Genomic DNA, 19611 nt, shown 5'->3' on the forward strand with positions numbered 1-19611 from the left:
ATGTGAAGAGCCAACTCATTGGAAAAGACCTTGATGCTGGGAAAGATAGAAGACAGGAGGAGAAGGAGATGACAGAGGACTAAATGGCTGGATGGCATCACCGATTCAATGGACCTGAGTTTGAGCAAGCTCCAGAAGATGGTGAAGAACAGGCAAGCCTGGAGTGCTGCAGTCCATGGGGTCTCAGAGTTGGACATGACTGAGCAACTGAACAATAACAGATCTCAAGGGAGAATTAGATTACAATACAATTATAGTAGGCGATTTCAATACCATATTATTAACAATTAATAGATCATCCAGTCAGAAGGAAAAAAAAAAAAGGAAATACTGGACTTAAACTGAAGTCAGGTTAGATAGACCTAACAGAGATATTAGAACATTTCATTCAACAGCAGCAAAATGTACATTCTTCTCAGGCACATGTGCAACATTTTTCAGTATCATACATTAGTCACAAAACAAGTCTTAATGTTTTAAGCAGATAGAAAACATATCAAGCGTATCTTCTAATCATAATTGTAGGAAACCAGAAATCAATCAGAAAATAAAAAAATAAACTGGAAAAATCACAAATACATAGAGATCAAAAAACATGCTCCTAAACAATTAATGGGTCAAAGAAGAAATTTAAAAATATTGGAACAAATGAATATGGAAAAAATACACCAAAACTAATGGGATGCAGCAAAGCAGGTCTAAGAGGAAAGAGAGATAAATGGTTATAATTATTGGAAAAATGAAAAAGTCAAATGAACTAACTTTATGCCACAAGGAATTTGAAAAAATAAGAACAAAGTAAGCCCAAAATTAAAAGCAGAAAAGAAATAGCAAAAATCACGTGAGAATTAAATGAAATAAAGACAACAAAATATTGAAGATACACAAAACTGACAAAACTTTAGCTCAACTCAGAAGAAAAAAAGACTCAAGCAAAATAAGACATGAAATAGGAGAGACTACAGCTAATACACAGAAATAATAAGGATCCTAAAAATGTACTATGAAAAATTATATGTCAGCAGATTGGGTAACCTAGAAGAAATGAATAAATTCCTAAAAATATACAACCTACAAAGAATGAATCATGAAGAAACAGAAAAGCTGAAAAAACAATTGATAGTAAGGAGACTGAGTCAGTAATAAAAATCTCCCAACAGAGACAAATTCTAAGACCAGATGGCTCCACTGGAAAAATTTAACCAAATATTAAAAAAAAAAAAAGTAGCAATACCAGTACTTCTCGGATTCCATTGAAAATAGAAGAGAAACGAAGATTTCAAACTCATTTTACAAGGCCAGGATTATCTTGTTATGAAAGTCAGACAAGGGCACTAATAGAAAATAAAATTATAGGATAATGTCCCCAATCAATATAAACACAGCAATCCTCAACAATATATTAGCAAAACAACTTAAGTAGTACATTTAAAAGGATCATACCTCTTGGTCAAGTGGGATTTTCTTTGCATTCAAGGATGGTCCAACATTTGTAAATCAATAAATGTAATACAACACATTAACATAAGGATAAAAATGATAAGATCATATTAATAAATGCAGTAAAAGCATTAGAGAATATTCAACATCTATTCTTGAGATAAAACTCTCAACAAACCAGGAACAGAGGGAATGCATTGCAACATAATAAAGGCCATGAATGAAAAGCCCACAGCTAACATTATACTTAATAGTGAAAAGCTGAAATTTTTTTCAAGATCAGGCATTAAAAAAAGATGTTCATCCCTTCATTCAACATAGTTCTGAAATTCCTATCCACAGCAATTAAACAAGAAAAAAAAAGAGGCATTCAAGCTGAAAAGAAGGAAGTAAAGATGTCTATCTGCAGATTACATGATATTATATAGACAAAATCCTAAACACTCTACCAAAAAAATATGTTAGACCTAATGAATGAAGTCAGTAAAGCTGTGGGATATATACAAAATCAATATGCAAAAATCAGTTGCAGTTCTATGCATTAACAACAAACTACAGGAAGGAGAAGTTAAAAAAAAATTACCATAGCATCAAAAGTAATAAAATGCTAGAAATAAGTTTATGAAGAAGGTGATAGATCTATACATTAAAAGAAACTGATGAAAGAAACTGAAGAAAAGAGAAATAAGTGGAAGCATATTATGTGCTCATGAACTGAAAGAATTAATATTGTTAAAATGTCCATACTGCCCAAAGTGATCTACAGAGTCACTGCAATGTCTATCAAAATTCCAATGGCCTTAATCACAGGAATGGAAACAAATAAATCATAAAATTTGGATGAGACCAAAAGACCCCAAACTGAACAATCTTAAGAAAGAATAAAGTGGAGGCATTACACTTATGATTTCAAACTATATTACAAAACTACTGTAATCAAAACAGTACAATATTGGCATAAAAACAGGCATACATATCAATGAAATAAAATAGAGACTCCAGAAATAAGTCCATGTTTATATGATAAACCAATATTTGACATGAGAGCCATAAATACTGAATCGGGAATGAGGGCCTCTTCAAAAAATAGGGTTGAATAAACTAGACATCTATGTGCAAAATAATGAAGCTGAACCCCTATTTTACACCATATGTGAAAGTCAACCCACCAACTTAAGACCTGAAACAGTAAAACTTTAAGAAGGAAACTTCAGGGTAAATATTTTATATTATGCTTTTGTTGTGTACCTGCAATTTGCCAAGAGAATAGAACTTTACTGTTCTCATACACATGCAAACAAACAAAACAAAATAAAAGGGAAATATGTGAGATAATGGATATCCACTAACTCAATGGTTAGAATGTTTCCACAATGGGTACATAATATTAATCATCACATGGTACAATTGAAATATATTACAGCTTACTGTCTCAATTATATTACAAAGCTGGAAGAAAACACTATATTTTACATTATTTCCTCAGAACTGTTTTCTACTATTATGGCTGCTATTCATATCATAAATTTTAGAGAGACGTAAAGTATCTAATTTTGCCTACTTACTTGTTCACAATTCATTTACTTTTTAAATACTGTCATCATTTATTAAAATTTTTTAATTTATTTTAAAGTTTTACATACTTTCAATATAATAATTATTTTTACTCTTTACAAACATTTATTTCCCTTTATTGTTTTTAAAATTTAGCATTTTGTCATTAAGAGAGAGAGTTTTTCTATGTGCATTATTAAAATTGTTTTCATTTTCCATCCCTAACATCATGCTTCCTAAACTAAGGTATTCTTTATTGGTTCAGTTAGTATTTTATCTACTTCTGCCTAGCTTTTGGAGCAAACAAAACATAACAAAATGCCTTGTCCAGTGTGGTAGGCAGAATTTTGTCCCTAAAAATTTCACCCCTGTCTTCTAGTGTCACATTCCTAAATATGTTACATGACTAAAGGCATATTTTCAGATGTAATTAAGAGTTGGCACTAAATTTGGGATATTATCTGGAATTAATTGGTGGCCCAATGCTATCAGATGAGCACTTAAAAGCAGAAGCATCTCTTAACTGAAGGCAGACTAGAAAGTCATAGAGGTGTAGTAGTAGAAAAGGGATTTGGAGATACTGAAGCAAGAAGATAAAGCTGACTTTCAAGATGGAAGGTGACATGAGACAAGGAACGCAGACAGCCCCTAGAAGCTGAGAAGGAATCCCACCTAAAGCCAGCAAATCTTGCATTCACAGGAGAGTGAGTTCTGCCGACAAAGTGAATGAGCATGGAAAAGGCTCTCAAGTACTCCAGGTAAGAGCCCAGGATTCTAACACCTTGGTTTAGGACTGGTTTAAGATGTTCTGCAGCATGTATGCCTGAGTCCATGTGGACTTCTGACATTAAAAAATATGAGATGATAAATGAGTATTATTTAAGTCACTAAATTTTTGGTAATTTGTTAGAGAAGCAATATAAAACTAACACATTCAGAACATATTTCCAATTTCTTTCAATGAAATGAAGATTTCATATTATATATTTATATAGGAAAGAAGTAGTAACTAATATTTTAAGATGTTAATTTCATTCTTTAATGTCATATATCCATCTCATATATTGTTTAACTTAAATTATATATTACAACTTTAAATCAAAAACATTTTTAAACTGACTATAGAAAGTAACTAAGTATTTTTGATCTGCTTCATTCTTTTACATACTTGCAATTTTATACATTATATATTTGCTCAAAATTATTAACTATATAGAAATTTTAGCTATTTAGAAATGTAGCTTTTCATTAAAGTTTTTTTTTTTTTTCTGGTTTGATAAATGTCTGCTTTGTAGGGACTTAAAAAGTAGACACATTCACTATTTTCATAATTTGACATATATCAATTGCATTAACTTCAAATTAAGTCCTTTGTATGCTTATTCTTTCCCTCATGATATTCCACAGAATGAGGTGATTTTAAATCCCATAACATAACCATGTTTATACTGCTGCTGCTAAGTTGCTTCAGTCGTGTCCGACTCTGTGCGACCCCATAGACGGCAGCCCACCAGTCTCCCCTGTCCCTGGGATTCTCCAGGCAAGAACACTGGAGTGGGTTGCCATTTCCTTCTCCAATGCATGAAAGTGGAAAGTGAAAACTGAAAGGGAAGTCTCTCAGTCAGGTCGGACTCTTAGCGACCCCATGGACTGCAGCCTACCAGGCTCCTCTGTCCATGGGATTTTCCAGGCAAGAGTACTGGAGTGGGGTGCCATTGCCTTCTCCCAATGTTTATACTACTTTTCCTTAAACATTTTAGGTTATATTTAATGGATTTCAAAGCTATCTGAATGACTCATTATGTTTAGATCTTTCCTATGGATTATAATTTAATCATTAAAAATGTCTTTTTATTTTAATTAATACATTTCACCTTGAATTCCAATTTGTCCAATAATAATTTCTCAATCCCTAACTTTTCATTTTGCATTCACCTTCATATTCTCTTCATTATCTTGCTAAATATGGGCTGAGAAGCAGTGAAATAGTAGCAAAAGAGCAAGGGAGTTTGTCAGCATTTTGTATGCTTCTTTTGGCTTCTGGACCTGACTGGGCCTGGTCTTATGCCATTTCAATTTCATAAAAGTATTCATCCCTCAATCTTTAGTCTCATGATTTATTTGATGAGATAACATATAATTCATTACAGGCACCTCGGTTTCTGGTAATTAAGTATTTAGTGTCTATTTGGATTTAGTAATAGTCAGGAGGTATTGTTTAAACAGAGAGTTAATCATTAGAAATAAGAATGTCTTTTTCCAAAAATTGTGTGAATTATGTGATTTTTCTATTGCAGCTGGGCAAAGGCTGTAAGAAAAAACTGATAGCATTGAGCTTGCTGTATCAAATGGTCCAAACGGGAGAAGAGTTTATCTGGTAACCTAGACCTATTGTAAAAACTTTGCTTTTATGTTTGCCTTTGATATTTTGAAGATTGGAAGCCTTTTAGTATGCATAATAACTGCATCTGAACAACATGCTTTGATATGGTATATTGTAACTCCAATATTCAAGAGGTACATCCTCAAAGATTTGGCTTTTTTTTTTTGTGGCATATGGTATACACTTCAGTAAATTTTACTTTAGTTTAGACAAATATATCAATATTCCCCAAATCATGAGATTCCTGTAATGTTCATCAAAATAGAAGACCAAAAATCTTCCAGGATGTATCTTCTTCTATCTGGCATGCAAGTGTTTTACCAAGGCATACAGATTGGTTGATACTTCCAGCTCATCAAGAGCGATCATTTGCTGTTTCTAGTCAAATCACTTAGTTTTTAGTCATTAAGTCATGTCTAACTCTTTTGCGATGAAACCCCATGGACTGCTATACCAGTAAACAAGCCATGTTACAGCCATCAAGGATTTCATTTCAGCCTTCCAAATGCAAATTTCTGAGCCCAGGTGAAACAATACCAGACTTCAGGCAGCCATCAGCTACATCTGCCACCCTTTATGGTAAAGAGGAAAAAAGGATGAGACACTCAGAAAAGATATGGCCCCTGTAGATGAGATGCATATAAAAGAAATGATTTCAGTAAGCCTGGATGCTTGCATCTTCCCATACATCAAATTCCTTAATGCAACAGATCTGGTTTCCCTTAATTAACCATAATATTTTAATATTCAGATTACCTGCTCCTTGCTGCAAATTTCTATACAGTCTGGCTCCTTTCTCCACCTCATCAAAAACAGTTATCTCAGGTCTTCAGGATTCCCACCAAAGAAACCTTTCAATTTTTAGACCACTTATTTTCAGTCAACAGTTTCTTCATCTGGAGCCACAGCTGTTCAGTTCAGTTCAGTAGCTCAGTCATGTCCAACTCTTAGTGACCCTGTGGACTGCAGTAAGCCAGGCTTCCCTGTCCATCACCAACTCCCAGGGGCTTACTCAAACTCACGTCCATTGAGTTGGTGATCCCATCCAACCACCTTATCCTCTGTCATCTCCTTCTCCTCTTGCCCTCAATCTTTCCCAGCATCTGGAATTTTTCAAATGAGTCAGTTCTTCGCATCAGGTGGCCAAAGTATTGAGGTTTCATTTTCAGCATTAGTCCTTCCAATGAACATTCAGGATTGATTTCCTTTAGGATGGACTGGTTGGATCTCCTTGCTGTCCAAGGAAATTCTTGGAGAGTGCTGTCTCAAGAGTCTTCTCCATCACTACAGTTCAAAAGCATCAATTCTTCGGTGTTCAGCTCTCTTTATAGTCCAACTCTCACATTCATATATGACTACTGGAAAAACCATAGCTTTGACTAGATGGACCTTTGTTGACAAAGTAATGGCTCTGCTTTATAATATGCTGTCTATGTTGGTTATAACTTTTCTTCCAAGGAGTAAGTGTCTTTTAACTTCATGGCTGCAGTCAACCTCTGCAGTGACTTTGGAGCTCCCAAAAATATAATCTGTCACTGTTTCCACTGTTTCCCCATCTATTTGCCATGAAGTGATGGGACCAGATGCCATGATTTTCGTTTTCTGAATGTTGAGTTTCACTTTCCTCAAGAGACTCTAGTTCTTCTTCGCTCTCTGCCATAAGTGTGGTGTCATCTGCATATCTGGGGTTATTGATATTTCTCCCAGCAATCTTGATTCCAGCTTGTGCTTCAACCAGCCAAGCATTTCTCATGATGTACTCTGCATATAAGTTATATAAACAGAGTGACAATATATAGCCTTGACATACTCCTTTCCTGATTTGGCACCAGTCTGTTGTTCCATGTCCAGATGGCAAGAGTGAACATCAACATTTTAGGAATCAGAAAACTAAAATGGACTGGAATATGTGAATTTAACTCAGATGACCATTATATGTGCTACTGTGGGCAAGAATCCCTTAGAACAAATGAAGTATCCACCATAGTCAAAAAAGAATCTGAAATGCAGTACTTTGATGCAATCTCAAAAATGACAGAATGATCTCTGTTTCCAAGGCAAACCACTCAATATCACAGTAATCCAAGTCTATGCCCTGACCAGTAATGCTGAAAAAGTTAAAGTTGAATGGTTCCATGAAGATCTACAAGACTTTCTAGAACTAACACCAAAAAGAGATGTCTTTTTCATTATAGGGGACTGGAATGCAAAAGTAGGAAGTCAAGGAATACCTGGAGTAACAGGCAAATTTGGCCTTAGAGTACAGAATGAAGCATAGCAAAGGCTAATTTAGTTTTGCCAAGAGAACACACTGGTCATAGCAAACATGCTCTTCCAAGGACACAAGAGAAGACTCTACACATGGACATCACCAGATGGTCAACACCAAAATCAGATTGATTATATTCTTTGCAGCCAAAGATGGAAAAGCTCTATATAGGCAGCAAAAACAAGTCCAGGAGCTAACTGTGGCTCAGACCATGAACTCCTTACTGCCAAATTCAGACCTAAATTGAAGAAAGTAGGGAAAACTACTAGACCATTCAGGTATGACCTAAATTAAATCCATTATGATTATACAATGGAAGTGAGAAATAGATTCAAGGGGTTAGATCTGATAGAGTGCCTGAAGAACTATTGATGGAGGTTTGTGACACTGTACAGGAGGCAGTGACCAAGACCATCCCCAAGAGAAAGAAATGCAAAAAGGCAAAATGGTTGTCTGAGGAGGCCTTACAAATAGTTGCGAGAAGAAAAGTGAAAGGCAAAGGAGAAAAGGAAAGATATACCCATTTGAATGCAGAGTTCTAAAGAATAGCAAGGAGAGATAAGAAAGACTTCCTCAGTGACTAGTGCAAAGAAACAGAGGAAAACAATAGAATGGGATCCACAGCTGAAATTGGCATAAAAAGGAGACTATATACCCAACAATTTACCATTATTATCCACCTGATTTTTCAACTGGTCAAAACATCAATCTAGTAATGATATGATAAAAAATCATCACCCCTGCTATTGTCTTACTTTCTTGGCAAAATGCATTAAAGGGATTTTCACTTGGTCCTGTGTACTGCGATAGACCCAACTAAAAAAATTAAGAAACCCACTAGGGATTCTTTCAGTTTTTATGTGTAACTATTTCCACAACAATTTGAGAAACTGGGGAAAACTCTATAGGATGACTGCACTGTATTCACTGTGAAATAGTTTAGTGCCATTGGATTCACTGTGAGGCAGACTGATGCCAAGATTTCTTATATGACCTGTGCTATACAGCTCCCATTATGACTAACAGAGCAAAGGGCTATTTTGTTCTCCAGGTAACAGAGTTAGAGATGAGCCAACTTTTGACTCTCACACACACACAAAAATAATAAATAATAAAATGCTTCTAAGATCATGTGCAAGTTTTCATATAAATATATTTTTCATTTCTTTTGCATAAATACCTAACTGTGGAATTGTTGGATCATTTGGCAAAATTAGACTGAACTTAAAAAAAGACTCAAACTGTTTTCCAAACTGGTATACTATTTTACATTCCTACTAGCAATGTTCAAGTGTTCCAATTTCTCCACATTCTTGCCAACATTTATTATTTTTGTTTTTTTAAACTAGATCCATCCTAATGGGTGTGAAGTGGCATCTCAGTGTGGTTTTGATTCACATTTCCTTAGTGACTAACAATGCCAGGTATCATTTCATATGGTTATTGGCCATTCGCATATTTTCTTTGGAAAAATATTTATCCAATTCCTTTGCCCATTTCTAAAATGGACTGTTGGTGGTTTTGATTTGAATTGTAAACACTCATCACAATATTCTCAAGTCACAGGAAACCAATGGCCAGAGAAATAAGATTATATATAGTAAAACAGCTTGTCACAACAGAATTCCTTCATAAAAATAGTAGGGTTGTGTGTGTGTGTGTGTGTGTGTGTGTGAAGCTGTGATGAAAGTAAGGTTTCAGTGATTCATTTTCTAGCCACACAGAAAAGACATTCAGTGATGGATAGTTAATTAATTACTATTTGATTGCAGCCATCAAAGAAATGTTTGTAGAGAAAATAAACTTGAGAACAGTTTCTTGAACAGTTCAGAACACTGGGACCAACATCAATAGTTAATTAGGAGCAAACCATCAAATATAATATTTTCATATTTCTCAAATCATCTGAATTAATATAAAATAGTTCTTACATAGAAAATAAACTATCCTATATACTATAAGATCTTTTACGTAAGTTACTAAATAAATATTTGTGAACAATTTCCTAAAAACAAGGCAATTGATTTTGAATTATTTGTACTGAATTTTGAAAAGTACAAAGTTATAATTGATTCTGTTTAGTTGTTTATTCAAGGAGTCAATGCCAATACGAAGAGATTGAAAAATTAGAGTGCTACCTTCTAATAAGAGTTTCCATGATTATAGGCAAGTATATTTTAGAAGAAACTGAGAAAACACTAATTTAGTATAACTTCAAGTGGAATCTGCTAAAAAGTATTAAAATCCATGGTAGAAAAATATGTGTAGAATAGGAAAAAAAAAAGATTTCTTTCTATAAATTTACAAAAATTGTGAATAATTTGTTTAAAACCTATAATATTCATTGTAATATTTATCAACGGACATTTTGAATAGAAAAGTAAATGCCTAGCTTTATAATTAAATCAGTACAATGGTGCATGTCATTCACTCTGTGAACTTGATCAGGGTTAATGCTGTGAATTTTAATCATATCAAAGGCTTTTGATATGATCCTATCTATCCTACAACACAGCCATTTTATGTGTTAGCAATGGTGAGGTTCTATTTCAATTTATTGAGCTCAAGGCCAAGATTGAAGTTCTTCTGAATTGCAAAACCACTCTCAGCCACTATTTTTGAGCACTAAATGGCTTTGGAAAATCGCTTTTGCCAAATACTTGAAAATATTTCTTAGTAAATTCAGTTTAAAATTATGAGGTAAAGCAGTGATTACATTGAAACTTAGTTCGTGGCAGTCATTTTGAGAGTGAATCACAAGTAATGTCAAGTTCCTTAAAACGCTTTTCATGCTGTCCAAAAGTTAAAACAAACAGAAAGATCTGTAATTCTGCAAAAATTCGCTGCAAATATATTTTTTAAGTTCAAATTACACATCAATAGCATTTTTCAGACCTTGATACAAGTACAAAGGAAATTTTTGTATTTCACAATCCATTTAACTGTGTAATTGAGGAGCTTCCACCTAACTTTCATTTGGAAGTGAATGATCTGCAATGTGATGACATACTAAAAGGTACATACCAAAAGAAGAATTTAACACAATTCTATAAATACCTTTCAAGTGATAAAATATTCAATTAAAACCACACACTCACAGATAAATAATAGAATATAGTAGTATCTATCTAAGGAGAAAAGATAAACTCAAAGATGACTTATATAAACTCTGATTACAGAGTAGCATTAACAGATGAAGCTTTGCAATTAATTTTGTTAATGGTAAGCACTAACTGAATGCTAATTAAGAGAACTATCCTTTCAAACAATTCTATTCTTTCCAGTATTATAGACATTTTGTATTAAATTTTAATTTTTAAATTTATCAATTAAAATTTGTGGATTTTTTTCTTTCTTGTTACAGAAGCATCTATATTATACCCTTGAATATGCTGGTGACCCAGGGTTTATACTATGCTATTTTGTATAAGGAATAAAAGGAAAAATATGAAAATACTTTGTATCTGTAGTTTTGAACAAAAAGACATAAGAAAGATAATTGAAAGATTAATGAAATTGGCTACCTATAAGGGATGGATAGAAAGGGGATGGAAAGGACATAAGGAATGAGGGAAATAAAACACTTCTCTATCTTATTGCATAGTCCTGTCATTTCAAACCATTTCAAAGTTTCACATACTCATAAATAGTTAAATAAATTCATAAAGAAGAGATAAAAACCTACAAAATTTAACATATATTCAAGTGAATCTAACCATATATCAAGTAAACAACATAATCACACTAAAGGGAATAAAAAATAATTAAACCAAGTAACTTTTAAACACAGAATTAGAATCAAATATCCTTATACTAAAGGCAAAAAAGAAGTCCCAACAGATATTAAACTCTAAATAGTAGGTTTGTTTTTGCAGAGGCAATAGCACTTCTGAAATCACATTTTGTATATTAAAAATTTCAGCAAAGAAATGCATATATCTTGGATAATGGAAACCAGATTTCTCATTGTTAAGAGTAGGGAGTTAAAAATATGGAAAGGACCAAGGATAGAAAGACTGTGACTTTTCATTGAGATTGGAGTTATCAACATAATCTGATGCATTTGTCTATGCAGTTTTGGATAGCAAAATATAAAAATTGATATAGATACAGGTGGGTAAATACATACTGCAAAAATTATGCAACTTGGATAACTTTACAGAGCACAAATATGTAGAACTAGAAATAAATCATAAATTATCTAAAAATAAACCCTCAGAAGAGGGGTTTTACTTCTAGATTATGAGTCACCACATTTTGGATGCAGAATATTTATTTCAGTAGAGCCCAGGAAAATAGCTTTGAGGGGGAGGGGTTATACTCCATTTGTTTTTTAGCCAACTTTGGTTGTCCCAGGTTTGAACAGGTTAAAGCTGTCAATTTACACATTCTTAAACTAACTAGACTGTGATTGCAGCCGTGAAATTAAAAGACACTTACTCCTTAGAAGGAACGTTGTGACCAACCTAGACAGCATATTAAAAAGCAGAGACATTACTTTGCAAACAAAGGTCCGTCTAGTCAAGGCTACGGTTTTTCCAGTGGTCATGTATGGATGTGAGAGTTGGACTATAAAGAAAGCTGAGTGCCAAAGAATTGATGCTTTTGAACTGTGGTGTTGAAGACTCTTGAGAGTCCTTTGGACTGCAAGGAGATCCAACCAGTCCATCCTAAAGGAGATCAGTCCTGGGTGTTCATTGGAAGGACTGATGTTGAAGCTGAAACTCCAATACTTTGGCCACCTGATGCGAAGAGCTGACTTATTTGAAAAGACCCTGATGCTAGGAAAGATTGAGGGCAGGAGGAGAAGGGGGCAACAGAGGATGAGATGGTTGGATGGCATCACCGACTTGATGGACATGGGTTTGGGTGGACTCTGGCAGTTGGTGATGGACAGGGAGGCCTGGCGTGCTGCAGTTCATGGGGTCACAAAGAGTTGAACATGACTGAGCGACTGAACTGAAACTAACTAAAGTGCCTGGTCCTGGGTATGTTTGTATGTCTGTATATACACATGTTTGATATGTATGTGAATAAACAGTTATATTTTATATCCTAATTCTATGAATTGAGAGGGTTTGGCTGCAATGACACCTTAGTAGCAAGGAAAGCTAGCACCCACATTTTGGTTATTGAATACTTTTCTTCTCTAATGGGAATTAGGGATTCTTGGAGATATAGGCAATTAATAAGTTTGGAATATAAGAAAGAATAAGTTCAGCCTGAGATATTTTCTTGTTTCCCCAAAAAATGAATTTCTCAAAGAATAGAGCGGTGGACAGAAAGGGCACGTCAAAAAAAAAAACACAAAAAAACTGTCTTAAAAGAATCAAATCTGGTAAAATTTCATCTACTAGACAAATCAAGAAAACGTGTGCATCAAAACAAAACAAAATCTAAAACTAAAGGATTGCAGCCAATTGGAAGAATCAGTAGGTAAGAATCACACTACTACAAAAAAAAAAAAAAAAAGTAAGGAAGCAAACAAATAAAATAGAAAAGGAAAATTACCCCTCACAGTATGACACCCAAGGAGAAGGAATGATTGAATTAGGAAACTACTGTTTGGTAATAACAACAATTGATTCTGTTAGGAATTATTACAGAGAAGGCAATGGCACCCCACTCCAGTACTCTTGCCTGGAAAATCCCATGGATGGAGAAGCCTGGTAGGCTGTAGTCCATGGGGTCACGGAGAGTCAGACACGACTGAGCGACTTCACTTTCATTTCTCACTTTCATGCATTGGAGAAGGAAATGGCAACCCACTCCAGTATTCTTGCCTGGAGAATCCCAGGGATGGGGGAGTCTGGTGGGCTGCTGTCTATGGGGTCGCACAGAGTCGGACACGACTGAAGTGACTTAGCAGCAGCTGTGGCAGCAGCAGAAATTATTAATGGATTCTAAAATACAATGGATTCTAGTGAGTGAATGCTTGAAGATTACAAAATACTTAAGTAAGTCTTAAAATGATTTGTCCACAAGATATTTATATTATTTTAAAGGGTAAAGTGGTGATAAAAACATAGTGAAGAAACCTACCACTCACTACCTTAAACAAATGGTGACTATTAAACCTTGCCAATAATGGAAGTAATCAATCTGATGCCCCAAGATAAACTCAGCATCACATATTTTGTGTTCCTGCCAAAACTGTGTAACTCATATTTAATAATGAGAAAATAAAAAACACACCAAATTAAAAGATGTTTTACAAAATGTGTAGCTTTATGTTGTTCAAAACTTGTAATTTTATGAAATAAAATGAAAAATTAAGGAATTCTTCTAAAGGAGTCTAAAGACACAAGCCAAAAAATGGAATGCAATTTATAATTATGAATTTTCTTGGTATAAAAGACATTATTTGACCAACTGCCAAAATCTAAGGTTTTCAAATTAGAAGATAACATGACATCAATGCTAATTTTCCAGTTTTGAAAGTTATAAGAAAAACACTTAATCATGAAAAACACAAGGACTGAAGAGTAAAAATTGAGGATTATCTGTGATACTACAGTAAAATTATTTGATAGAAGACATTAAATTTGAGAGCAAAACATATATTTTAGATTTTTATTCTTGAAGTAAAACACAAAAAAACTATAGACTTCTATAGAAAAGAGGAAAAATTAAGAATTATTACTATATAAAATACAGAAGTTAACTATATTTGCTAACAAAACAGAAACATTTTAAAAGATTACATTATTAATAAACTATATTTTCTATTTAATAAAATAACAGATTTTTATTGAAAAATAATATAAAAATATTGGGTAGTAGCAATTATTCATAAAATATGAATTGTGAATCTACTATTAGTTTGGGGGGTACTTCTAAATAAAAAAAAATAATCTTGAGAAGATTGCATACAAAGTGAAGCAATCAAAATATGTAAGCAAAAAGTTGTGATTCAATCAAACTGGACTACTATCTCATAGTATGCACAAAAATAAATTCAAAATGGATGAAAAATTTAAATGTAAGACCTGAACCCATAAAGCTTCTAGAGGAAAACATACACAGTGTGCTCTTTTACATCGATCTTAGTAATTTTGTATTTACATTTCCTCAGGAAACAGAAACAAAAGCAAAAATAAAGAAATGGAAGTAAATCAAACTAAAAAGGTTTTGCACACAGCAAAATTCTGTAAAGCAATTATCCTTCAATAAATAATGTTAATTAAAAAAAAAACTTTTGCATAGTGAAGGAAACTATCAACAAATTAAAAGGCTACCTACTGAATGAGAGACAGTATTACCAATGATATATCTGATAAGTGGTATCCAAGTTAATATCCAAAGTACACTAAAAAACTTATACAACTCAATAAACAACCAAATTGAAAAATAGGCAAAGGATGTTAATAGGCAATTTTTCCCAAGAAGATAAATAGATGGCCAAAAGTCACATTGATACATGCTCAACATCACTAATCATCAGGGAAATTCAAATCAAAAGCACAATGAGATATAACCCAATATCTTTCAGAATGGCTATTATAAAAAGACAACAAATAACAAGTGCTGGTAGTGTAGGAAAAAGGGAATCCTTGTATACATCTGGTGGGAATATAAATTGGTGCAGAAGCTATGAAAAATAGTATGAAGATTCCTCGAAAAATGAAAAACAGAATTGCCATATGATCCAGCAATTCGACTCCAAAGAAAACAAAAGCACTAACTAGAGAAGATACATGCATCCTATGTTCATTACAATATTATCTACAATAACCAAGATATGGAAGTGTCCATTAATAGATGAATGAATAAAGATGTGGTATCAGTTCAGTTCAGTTGCTCAGTCGTGTCCGACTCTTCGTGACCCCATGAATTGCAGCACGCCAGGTCTCCCTGTCCATCACCATCTCCCAGAGTTCACTCAAACTTACATCCATCGAGTCGGTGATGCCATCCAGCCATCTCATCCTCTGTCGTCCCCTTCTCCTCCTGCCCCCAATCCCTCCCAGCATCAGAGTCTTTTCCAATGAGTCAACTCTTCGCATGAAGTGGCCGAAGTACTGGAGTTTGAGGTTTAGCATCATTCCTTCCAAAGAACACCCAGGGCTGATCTTTAGAATGGACTGGTTGGATCTCCTTGCAGTCCAAGGGATTCTCAGGAGTCTTCTCCAACACCACAGTTCAAAAGCATCAATTCTTCAGCGCTCAGCTTTCTTCACAGTCCAACTCTCACATCCATGCATGACCCCTGGAAAAACCATAGCCTTGACTAGATGGACCTTTGTTGGCAAACTAATGTCCCTGCTTTTCAATATGCTATCTAGGTTGGTCATAACTTAAGGAGTAAGTGTCTTTTAATTTCATGGCTGCAGTCACCATCTGCAGTGATTTTGGAGCCCAAAAATAAAAAGTCTAATACTGTTTCCCCATCTATTTCCCATGAAGTGATGGGATAAGATGTCATGATCTTTGTTTTCTGAATTTTGAGTATTACTCAGCCATAAAAAAGAATGAAAACTTACTATCTGTGACAACACAGGTGGAACTAGGAGGGTATTATGCTTAGTGAAATAAGTCAGAAAAATAAATATACTACATGATATCACTTATATGCAGAACCTAAAATCAAAACAAACAGTAAAACAAGAACAGTTACAGATATGGAGAACAAATGGGTGGTTGTCAGAGGGAGATGGAGAGGTGGAAGAAAGAAACAAATGAGAGAGATGAAGAGGAACAAACTTCCAGTTGCAAAATGAATGAGTCACAGGTATGAAATGTGCAGTATGGGGAATATATTCAATAATTATGTCATATCTTTATATGGTAACATATCCTAACTAGACTTACTGTGGTGATCATTTTGAAATGTATAGAAATAGCGAATCACGATGTTGTGCAACATGAACTAACATAGTGCTGTAGGTAAATTATAGTTCAAAAACAAATAAACAAGCAAACTCATAGAAAAAGAGGTCAGATTGATCGTAACCAGACAGTGGGGCAGTCAAAAGGTATAAAATCCCAGTAATAAAATAAACAAGTGAGAGGGGTGTAAAGAACAACACAATAAATCTAACACACACTTCTTTTTGTTACATGAGAAAGTTTTGTTAACAGAGCAAATCCTAAGAGTTTTCACATAAAGAAAATTTGTTTCTTTAAATGTATATCTATATTAGATAAAGGATGTTCACGAAACAATCATTTCATAATGCATGCAAAACAAATCATTATGCTGACACCTTAAGCTTATATAAAGTGCATGTCTGACTTTTTATGACCCTATGGATTATAGACCACAAGGTGCTTCTGTCCATGAGATTCTCCAGGCAAGAATACTGGAATGAGTTGCCATGCCCTCCTCCAAGGGATCTCCCTGACCCAGGGGTCACACCCCTGTCTCTTATGTCTCCTGCACTGGCAGGTAGGTTCTTTACCACTAGCACCACCTAGGAAGCTCTAAGCTTAGAGAGTGCTATATCAATTAAAAAGTTGTGATTCAAGATGATAAGTGATTTATTATAAACATGTATACAGTGTGGTAGTAACAAGGATAAAAAGCATTAGATCTGTTTGGTACCACCAGAGAAAGTGTTTCTCTGATTTAATTTTTCAGTAATCCAGGAAACAGTTATCAAGTGTCCATATCTACTACCTGCTAGGAATTCAACAATAAAGAAGAAAGTGATCTTATTCTCAGAAGCTTAGAGTCCACAAACATAATTCATTATTTATCTAAAATGTCTATCCTGGTAAACATTTAGGATATTTTTAATTTTTACACTGTCAAAAAGTACTACATATATCCTTGAATACTGTAATAAATACATTTGTTGTCATTTCTCAGACTTGGAATTATTAGGTCTGTCTTATGCATTTTAATTTTGATAAATTATACCAAATTACATCCCCCCAGTAATTGATAGAGGAATAAAAATAGTATCTGATTTTATCATTATTCAATTTATAGCAAGATGGAACATCTCTTATTGATTTCCCTTTATATTTTTTTCTAGATCATTGCCTGTACAATGTTTTGCCTGTTTTCCTATTTGTTTTTTGTCTGTTTAAAAATAATTTGTAAAATCACTTGGAAAGTCAAAGAAACCCTTAGCCTACTTATGTGTTGCATAATTCCTTAACTTTATTAGAGATTTGCAATACAGACATTTAATAATTTTATGTAAATGAATTTGCACTTCTAGTTTTTTAAGGGCTCTGCCTTTGTATTTTATGTATTCCCAATGTTTCCATTTTTAATTGGAAGGCTCAAATTGCACCTGAAAAAGGCTGAGTGCAGAGAGAAATTTGCTGTATACTAGAAAAAGTATTACATATATATATATAAACTTTGAATATATAAAAAATGTAGAGAGCCTTAGCACATTTATATAATGAAAACTACATCTTCAAAGTTTTCTAAATTCTTCCCTTACATCTTGGTTTTAAATTTAGAAATTTTCAGAATCAAGTTTCAATCTAAAGTTATTTCTAGTTGTGAGTCTATGAAACATTATTCCTTATACAAAGAAAAAAGACTTGTTAGTCATCAACAGTAAGCAACCTGTACAGTTTTAATGTAAGTCATGAAAAATGAGTCACCTGCCTACCAATGAGATAGTAAAATGGGAAAATGCCAGTAAAATAATCTTGTGATAAATATGACATTAAGCGATTGTCATGATACAATCATGTTTTAGCAGAATTCTTAGACTGAGCACACACATAAGAGACAGAACAGCTTTCATTTTCCAGGACAATCCCAGCAGCTAGGCAGGAGAAATGTAGGGATTCATAGTATTTTGATTTTTTTTTTTAAATGTAGACAGCCACTGATATATTTAAGATGGAAATTTTATACTGATTAACTATGATAACGGAGAAGGCGATGGCACCCCACTCCAGTACTCTTGCCTGGAAAATCCCATGGATGGAGGAGCCTGGTAGGCTGTAGTCCATGGGGTCGCTAGGAGTCGGACACGACTGAGCGACTTCACTTTCACTTTTCACTTTCATGCATTGGAGAAGGAAATGGCAACCCACTCCAGTGTTCTTGCCTGGAGAATCACAGGGACGGGTGGGCTGCAGTTTCTGGGGTCTCACAGAGTCGTACACGACTGAAGCGACTTAGCAGCAGCAGCAGCAGCAACTATGATAAATGGAAGTTTAAAAGAAGAAAAACTAAGAGTCATAGAGTAAGAGGTTTATTGTCTTCATTGAGAATATGGTTTTCCTAGAAGAAATCTGCTCCTAAAATATTCTTCCTTTACCAAAACTCAGAATACCCCAAATAGCTCCTTCTGTCCTACTCTATATTGAATTCAGATATATCATTAACACTAGGAATAGACATTGTCACAAAACCAGAGATCTTGAGGGGTATGAGGTTGGTACTTATCAGGAGAAATCCTGGCCAGTATAAAGGGACCTGGGGATGGAACAAGTAAATCTAGTGGTGTTTGTGAGACAAGAAAGACAATAGTGACTTGTTCACATGCACCTATAAGGGAAGCATAAGCCAGGTCTTATGTTGGCAAATGTAAGTCAATATCATATTGAGGGGGAGCAGAATATGATACGCCTAGATATACCACTTTGGACAGGGGGATTATTTTGAGCTGAAGACATCAAGGTCCAACAGACTTAGGAAGAGTTCTTTACCTTCCCCTTATATTGCCTAAAATAATTTAGATATAGGGCCAAATGTCTTCCTCCCCTCTGAAGCTCCAATGTCTACCCTCTTTCCCCTGAGCTCTGAATGGCATGTAAGTGTCAATTGTCTGACTGTAGGTCCAATGTCTTTGGGAGTTCTTTACATATAAATTTGTTTTTCTCCTATTAATTTTTCACATGCCAATTTAATTATTAGACCAGTCAAAGAAACAAGAAGGGAAGGTGGGAAAAGTTTTCCTCCCCTACAATGTGAAACAGATAAAGAGTAAAGTATAAGGAATGGTGAATGTAGGGAACTGAACCCAGCATAAGATGATGTGGTGTACTC

This window comes from Bison bison, unplaced genomic scaffold, assembly GCF_000754665.1.
Source record: "Bison bison bison isolate TAMUID 2011002044 unplaced genomic scaffold, Bison_UMD1.0 scf7180017864376, whole genome shotgun sequence".
Classification (NCBI taxonomy): domain Eukaryota; kingdom Metazoa; phylum Chordata; class Mammalia; order Artiodactyla; family Bovidae; genus Bison; species Bison bison.